A 7213-nucleotide genomic window follows, 5' to 3' on the forward strand; every position below is an offset into this window, starting at 1 on the left:
GCAATGCAAATGAAGACCACAAAATCATCATTGTTTGAAATCCTAAGTTACACATATGTGCACAATATTGGATATTTAAACGTACAACATGAGGCTAATGTGTTGAGTGTTTACTCGAAATAAGAGGATAAAAAAATATAAAAGAAACAAAAGAGAAAAAACACAATCACATATGCTAGATTCTGATTGGTGGAACCATCTGTCACACGGATCGATGACATGGCAGACATCCATCCATCCATTGCTAGCAATCCAACCATTCATCCATCTGAAGAAAACCACCGCACCAAACTCTACCCAGATCACTCACCTCTCCTCCCTTCCTTCCTCCCGCCGCCTCCCTCTCTCTCTCCCCGATCCAGATCGACGTCGCCACCCCTCTCTAACCCTAGCTTCCCGTCGCCGGCGGCGGCGCCCTCCTTCGCTCGCCCTCTCCTCCTCCCCTCCTCACGGGTGTCTCCACAACGCCACGAATCCCGGCGACCCACCCCGTCTCTGCGCCCGCCTCGGCAACCACCTTCGCTGCGCGTCCGAGTCCCATCCGTGTCCGTGCCGGCTCCGTCTCCGTATCCTTTCATGGGAGGTGACCCGCACCCGGCCCCGCAACAGGGGAGGGGCGGCGGCGGCCTCGTGTAGATCCCATCGGGATCCCGTCCGAATCACGGCGCGGACGCTAAGGCCACGACGGCGGTCACCCTCCGCACACCACCACGCCCTCCCCTCACCCTGGTCCTAGGTCGGGCAGTGCGAGGCGGTGCTCCCATACCCGCGACGGCCGCAGCCTTGTCCACCCCGATCTGGAGCTGGAGATGGTCGCCGCCGTGGTGAACTACCCAATCGTCGCGGGGTTCCTCACCTTCGCGGTCGCGTAGTCTGCCAAGTTCTTCACCACCTGGTGAGCTGGCCGCTCCCCTCCCCTCCCCCGCCCCGCGTTACAGTTCTGGCCGAGGGTTTGGCTCTGCTCCTCGGGTTGCTGCTTGTGTGAGCATTGTGGACCGGTGGGAGCACGTGTGCTTTTGGTGGTCGGGAGTTCGTAGCTTATGTGCTTAGTGCGAAGGTGAACATAGATTTGGATTTGAGACCTGCTAGGAACGGTATTTGACAAATTTTATTTAGGCTTTTTTCGTTTTATAATTCGGCGGATCAGTTCGTAGCTAGGCTGTGGATCCTCGCGAAGCTTAGTGAGATATTCCTCTTATTTTTGCGTTTCGCTTCACCGTGTTGGTATGATCTGCGCCAACTGCTTCTGAAACCAGCTATTCATGAACCACTAGCAGAATACTTTGTAAACGAGGCAAACGGAAATGCCAGATATGCCACGTGGTGTGAGAGTTGGACGAATGCTTACAGTTACCGAACTAGGACAGAAAACGTGCCAGAAGTTTGTGTACTTGTTCGGCATGTTTTCCTCTGGAAGTAGTGGATCACATTACTCATAGTCATGAGGTTTTAGCTATTAATCCGAGAGCATTTTAGGGCCATTCGGATGATTTGGTGAGGCACTTAGAGGTCTGTTTTTTTAGGGTCATTCGTTCATTCATTTTGGTTCAGTTAGCTAGGGGCTATCAGCAATTAAATTCAGAGAAATCCCTGTCAAGCATGAGGTTCTCCTACATACCTACTGCCATATGTTTCTACTGAATATATTGACATGCCATGACACTATGATGCAATAGAATGGCTAGCACAAGCTTTCCCTTCTAAGGATGTCAGCAGTAGGAAGAATCATTGTAGCGCTTTGGTAAAGTGGAGGGGTTCAGGTTCCCCAAGTGTTTATTCTTGATCACTCACCAGTTTTATCTTTCATGTGCTGACATTGTTCTCTATCCTGTTTGCAATCGATCTTCTATTCGTCTGCCTCGACATTGGCGAACGGCGATACACATCCATTAGTTTATTTGGGTGAGTTCAAGATCCTCTCGCTTCTTGGAAAAGCCTGCATACTTTCAAATGCCCATGATTCCAAAATTATTCTGTATGCTTCCAAAGTCTGGATTGCATTGTCCATGGTAGCCTTCCTCTGATTAGTTTTTGAATTTTGAATTCTGCAACCACCTTCTTCCTTCTTTGAGGGGAAAGTGGGATAGTAGTAAAAGGAAAAGCAGCAGCGCTTTGGTAAAGTGGAAAGTTCATTTTATATTTTTGTCCCCATGCATGCGTCCAAAACATACGCTCAAAAGCATCAGGCAATGTGGCACTACTGCCGCATATACATGGGTTAAGATCATCCTTAATCCGGTGTTCTTGGCAGGATCTTACAAGACAGAGGAGGAAGCAGCTCGCACCCATGATCTTGTGGCGCTCAAGTGCTGGGGCTCAGGCGACGCTCAAGTGCTGGGGCTCACACTTCGGGCTCCTCAACTTCCCAATAAGTTCAGAGATACTATTGGTCTTAGATTGCTGATTTTATTCAGAGTGAAGCTTACTAAGATTGGGTTGCGACAGGTGCAGGTGGACACGTACATGCAGGAGCACGAGAGGATGCAGCGGGTGACACGGGAGGAGTACCAACAACAACAACTTCGCCGACAGGGGCCTACCGCTCAACATCCTGGTGTACTTGCCACTAGTCCCAATCATGCGCATATGATAGTTTAGGTTCAGTCAGGGATTGTCAAGACCATTCAGGTTCAGCGAGATGGCTCTCTGAACCATGAGTAGGTAGCACAACGCATGCCTTGCCGGCTGACAGACAAGACCACTAGTTGTCCTGCGGCTCTACTACTGTACCATGTGTTCCTACTACTAGCTCTAGTCGTGGATGCTGGGTAGCTCCATGTTTTCTCTGTTTTTATGCAATCTTTTCTCTGTTTGTTTTTCTTGGCGCATCATAGATGAAGCTCGGAGCTAGATAGAACCATACAACTGCGGATGACAAACACTGCAATTTAATCTAAAATTGTCATCATGATCCTAGCAAATACTCATGAAATAACTGTAAATTGTTGCATGATTAGTGTCTAGTGTAGATTCAAAATAAGGTTGCACTTCTAGAGGAGATAAGCCACTGATGTTGGATGCTTGGTAATTGTCTTGTGTTGTGTGCATGTCATGTTCATGAGCAACAAGCATATGATTTGTGCCTGTGCTCTACTGTATTGGCCTCATTGGTCATGGCTGATTGACCTGGATTATAGCTTATTCCTTCAGCGTACTATCTCTTTCTCAAGTCAACTCAAGCAACAATTCATACTAAATAGCACTTCTTAATTTTCATGCATACTTCCTCCAGCTCTTCTTAATTTTTATGCATGTTTCTTTTTGGACTTGATCATACTAAATAGCACATGATTCATGCTGTTTGATGAACTAGTACCCGCGTCGGGAGACTAGCAGGGAACTTGCAAACTTAAGTTTTCTCACCAGTAGTCACATATCCTGTTGTTCATGTCTATACAACATTTTTCCTGGTTCTATGTTACAGCTGCTGCAAACAATTTATTAATGTGGGATGTTGCTCTATGTCCAGTTTCTGTTTCTCTTGTAAAGAAATCCCCTCTGCCTCTGGTGTGCAGCAAGTTGATTGTTCTGTCTTTGTATTATTGTGCAAATTGGCCAAGTGTTCGTCGATCTGCAAGCCGATTTAAGATCTGGATTGGCCGGTCCAATTCAACACGGAGCTGAGTGTATGTTGAAACTTTTCGTCCATCAAGCGCCGCCTCCGGCCGCCCCGACGATGCCCTTGCCTTCACCAACCTCCACTCGTCCATGAGGTACGCATGCATTTCTGTTCCTTGTAGTCACACTGAACTATTACTTTATTTGTTCTGAAGTGTTTACTTCTAGTTGCACCGAACTAGCTAAGATAAGAGGGTGGCAGTTATGTCACCAATTGCTGAACACCACCTGTGTGTGTTATGAACTTGTGGTGCTGCTCAATGTCAGGAAGAAAAACATGTAGTACTACTGATAAAATTCAGTGAGAGATGTGGCTCCCTTCATTGACTATCTGTTTCTCTGCTGCTCATTCATGTTCGCGTATTTTTTTATAGTGGCAGTCTGTATGCACCATGTGTCTGTAATAAAATAAAAATGGAATTGGGGGGCTGCTTTCTTTTAATTTCCTCGGGTGTTGTTTATCAATCGCAAAAGGAGGCTTAGTTAATTTCAAGAGTCTAGTTTCAAGGATGCAACTGTTGGCTAGTGCATCTAGAGAAATTTGTAGCTAATAGTAATATCACATCTTGTGTCAGACGCAGAGTTGCAGTTTACCTGACAATGAATACGAGTTGCAGTATGCTGGGCTTCTATCTATATGTTGCTTCTACATAACCATAAGCTCCTCCTAGAATAGTACGTTTCAGGTTTAACTATTGGTTTACATTGAAACTGTTAAGCAAGTATCAAATTGAGTGCGTAGTGTGCAATTTGCCTTTAATAATCTACTAGTAGCACATAAGCATCAGACCATGTTTTCTTATAAGCAAACTATATTGATGGTTGCAAGACAAGTTAAAATATACTAGTGCTACTTTGATTTTTATACTGCTTGCCATTTATTTCTTAGTTTAATGTTTTATATGCTTTTATTGTGTGATCCTTCTAATGCTAGGTGATTTGTTTCTTGGAATTTGGAAGAGGAAGACGATGAAGCGTGGTGGTTATCTATCAATATGCCTTGTGTTTTGGTTGTACTTCATAGCTAGTTACATTGTATTCTGTACTGGTTGGCATATCTGATTGTATGAACGCCATGTAAAGATTGTAATAGGCTAATTTTAGCTATCATTTCAAGAATATAGTTTTGTTTTATTTGAAATATTTTTCATCTGTGTACTTGGAAAATGTGAGAAATAGAAAGCTGATGAGTTGGACCTACTTATTGATAGAGGCCAAGGCCCAAAACGTAAATAGACTGCAAAAAGGCTGAGGCCCAAAAAGGAAGTCGACTGTAAAAAGGCTAAGGCCCAAAAAGAAATGGACCATAAAAGTTCTATGTCTTAGAAATAAAAAAGGCCAAATTGTTGGGCATGGCCCATGTAGCTGATCAAAATTACTACGAAAATAAATAATAAATGGGCTGAATTGTTGTGCTTGGCCCATGTAAAACACCCAATTGGACCGGGCTGAATCTTACTAATGACCAATTCAATTGGTCGCAATTTTGCCACGTTAGATTGCCACATCGGATCTGACGTGGCCTGGGCAGAAAGCTAGCGACCAAAACAGAAGGTCATAGAATTGATGACCTTTTGTTTTGGTCATAAATGTCTACGGCCTTCTCATAGAGAAGGTCGCTAATTTTAGTTTACGACTGCCAGCTTTTGACCTTCTGTTTTTGGTCACAAAAAGGTCACAAATAAAAAACTATGACCTTTCAGCGGCCAATAGTGAGGGTCACAAGTTGACATATTTCTTGTAGTGCTACCCCGCGCCCCTTCCCCACCCCCTTTTCTCCCCGACCACAAGTCACATTTCCCCTGTTTCCTCCTTCCTTTCTTCCTTCCTTGCTAAGTTATAGCCGCTTCCTCACTCTCGCCGTCTCGCATCCTACCACTGGGGTTGCCATGGTCTTCTTCAAAGACCTTTGCAGCGGTTCCTCCTCCGGCGATTACTCCTTCACCACTCGGGTATGCCTCTCTTATCTCTCTTGGGCTATGACTTGGAATGAAGGATTTTTACCCGGCGGTCGATTTGAGTCATTTCTTCCTCTTGTAGCTCCCTAAGACCATCAGTGGCGACGAAAGGAGTGGGGTGGCTGAAGATCTATCTGCTCGTTGTGACCATCAATCTCCATGCGTGAAGCTAGTTGCGTTTGATTTATGGACAGTTGGAGGAAGTTTCTGACATGTGCGGAGAAGGTTAGACCCTCTTTCGTTGTTACAAATCATTTGTTAGGTGTGATTCAGACACTATCATGGTCCCAACCCATTCATACCACACCTTCAACCAAACGCATCCTAAGACAGTGTCACAGTTTGTACCTAGTATCTTAAATTGTTGCCATCTCATCGGTGGTGCCATTAGAAAATTATTTGGCACCGCTTCAGTAGTTTGTGCAGCCAACTTTGGTCCACACATCCAAGCAGCCAAGCAGTAAAATACTAAATATTTATGGCACGAAGGAACTAGGCATCAAAGCAACTACGTGCTTCGGAGCCCGGGTCCTTGATTTTTTTTCCGCTGCATCGGCTCGCCAGTGCTGGGCACCGGTGCGAGATGTAGCAACAGTTGTCTTTACCCCAGTTTTGGCATACATAGTGGACGGCCTTAGTGCTATTAGTTCTATGTTACTAAATTTGTGCATGTACACACCTATTAGTATCAATTTTATGTCATCCAAACACTGTCGCTATGCTGTTGAAGTTATATTTACCTTCCTCATAAAATGTTTGATTTATTATTTATTGTACATGAGTAAGAACTTGTAGTGTCGTTGTAGTTAATTCTAGATTCTGATGTTCCAGAATTTGGTTGTTGTCCCAGTACCAATTATTTCATTTGCATATTGATCTTTTTGAGAAGATATGTCATAATTAACATGTTTCTTCAGTTTTTCAAAATAAGCATTGGTGATTTTCTATATTGCTATAAACCCATTTCCCCTACAATTGTTACTTATCTAGTTTTAAATATTATAGGATGAACGGAAGTGTTCTTACTTGGAGTGGGTTGATCAAGAGTGGCCCCAGTTTTGAAGATGTGCCTAGCGAAGCTCTGGAGCATGTATGAGGAAGAGAACATGCGTAGGCTTAAAGAAAGTGTTGTCAACACTAAAGCATATTTCATGATGCGGGATAAAAAGTTGAAGGTGGATAATGAGCTCAGATTTCCCAGTTGGCCGTGCAAAACGGGTTCTTACTAAACTGAAAGCAGAGGTGGATAAGACGAGCCTGGATGATCTCGATTAGGGAAATGAATATATTGTTCTTATGAAGTTGAACTAGCTATATGTTGTACTGTGTTGTTTTCATGTAGCTACCGTACTACGATGTTATAATATATTTATGTGCCTGATATGAAATTGGCAAACAGCTATTCGATATGAAATGTGAATTTGCATAATACTGGAATTATTAATTGTAAACTAATAAACCTGCTAATTGTGTCATGGACCTTTGCAAACGGTTCTAGCAGAAAAAGCGCTTGCGACGGATAGCCCAATGCCACACAGATTTCTTTATCAAATCGTGTGTGATATAGTTGATAAAAGCAAATAGTTAACCATGGCAAACCGTGTGTGATAGTTACACCTTCCACACATGAGCCTACA

The 7213-nt window shown here is 44.0% G+C and overlaps 1 long non-coding RNA gene across 2 annotated transcripts; it reads left to right on the forward strand.

Moving 5' to 3' along the window:
* The first annotated feature begins 297 nt into the window (after positions 1 to 297).
* Positions 298 to 4789, forward strand: LOC119299846. Of its 2 annotated transcripts, XR_005146295.1 has the most exons (5): positions 298 to 895; positions 1894 to 1902; positions 2252 to 2372; positions 2446 to 3713; positions 4553 to 4789. It is a non-coding gene; the product is annotated as an uncharacterized LOC119299846 (long non-coding RNA). The 2 variants fall into 2 exon arrangements; XR_005146294.1 differs by having other exon boundaries at positions 298 to 1902; positions 4553 to 4788.
* The last annotated feature ends 2424 nt before the right edge of the window (positions 4790 to 7213 follow it).

This window comes from Triticum dicoccoides, chromosome 5A, assembly GCF_002162155.2.
Source record: "Triticum dicoccoides isolate Atlit2015 ecotype Zavitan chromosome 5A, WEW_v2.0, whole genome shotgun sequence".
In the NCBI taxonomy this organism is placed as follows: Eukaryota; Viridiplantae; Streptophyta; class Magnoliopsida; order Poales; family Poaceae; genus Triticum; species Triticum dicoccoides.